Consider the following 1,209-nt stretch of genomic DNA (forward strand, 5'->3'; position numbering starts at 1 on the left):
TTTTGGTTATTTCTAAGAACTGCATATAGTTAAGAAATGAAGAATAGAGAAAAAATAATATTTCAGATAATTTTAAAGAAGAGTATATGTTTTATTTGGTATGGTAGATATACATGTAAAATATTTGGCAAAATTTATATATAGTCTTTTTGATTTGATGAAAGTCTGGATTATATTAGAATATATACAGATTTTCAAGAATTAAAAGGGCACATGAAAAAGTTCCTAAACACAAGATAATAATAAACTCAACATATGTTTAATATACTTATCTCAGAATTAATAGTCATTAGTGTTAATCTGGATGTAAAGTTTAGACAAACAGGGTACTTTACAGGATATTTAACAGTTGAGCAAAGAGGTTTACTTTATGAAATGGATTTAGAACAATTAATTTCACAGATTGTGGACTTAGATTTTGATGGCAGTGTACAGAGTACACTGGGATCAGAAAATTAAGATCATGTATGAAATTCTGGACAAAAATCTGTAGAGAACAACAGCTTATTTAAGTTTTGTTTTTCTTTGTGAAGAGAACACAGTTAAGGTTGGATATTAAGACTTTTTTTTTTTCCTGAAAGGCAAAGCAAGTGTGGTGACATATGCTTGGATTCCCAATAATTGGGAGGACAAGGCAGGAATATTGCTGCAAGTTTGACATCCCGACTACATAGCAACTTCAAGGCCAGCCTAGGCTACATAGCCAGACCCTATTTAAAATAAAACAAACCAAAACCAAAACCAAATGATAACAATAAAAAGGCAAAACATGTTAGATTGAGAGTGAAAAATATGATCGTTAGACCTTCTGCTTCCCAAATGTGCAACCTTGGGCAGAAGGGGGAGTGACTCCTTCTCATGGTTTAGTGGGGTCCTTGGGAAGGCTAATTAGGATATTCATATCTGACCTGTCTGCCCCTTATCTTCAGTACAGGCAAGCTGTTTCAGTAATGATCTAATTAAGACATCGAGAGACAAAAGCAGTGCTGTGAAGTATAAGAATACAGGGCTAGAGATGGGAATGGGGAAGTTTTCTATTTATGTGTGGGTCTCAGTTTTTTCTTTCATTTATAAGCAGCTGGTATTGAATGCATTAGCTCAGTTTTGTTTATCTATAGTAACCCTCTCCCTTTCCATTGCTTCTTTCATTCATTGGATTATCTTCCTGGTCATTGTTGTAGCTGGTTGGTTTTCTAATGACTAATGAGA

Source organism: Nannospalax galili, unplaced genomic scaffold, assembly GCF_000622305.1.
Source record: "Nannospalax galili isolate Female #2095 unplaced genomic scaffold, S.galili_v1.0 scaffold2778, whole genome shotgun sequence".
Taxonomy (NCBI): Eukaryota; Metazoa; Chordata; class Mammalia; order Rodentia; family Spalacidae; genus Nannospalax; species Nannospalax galili.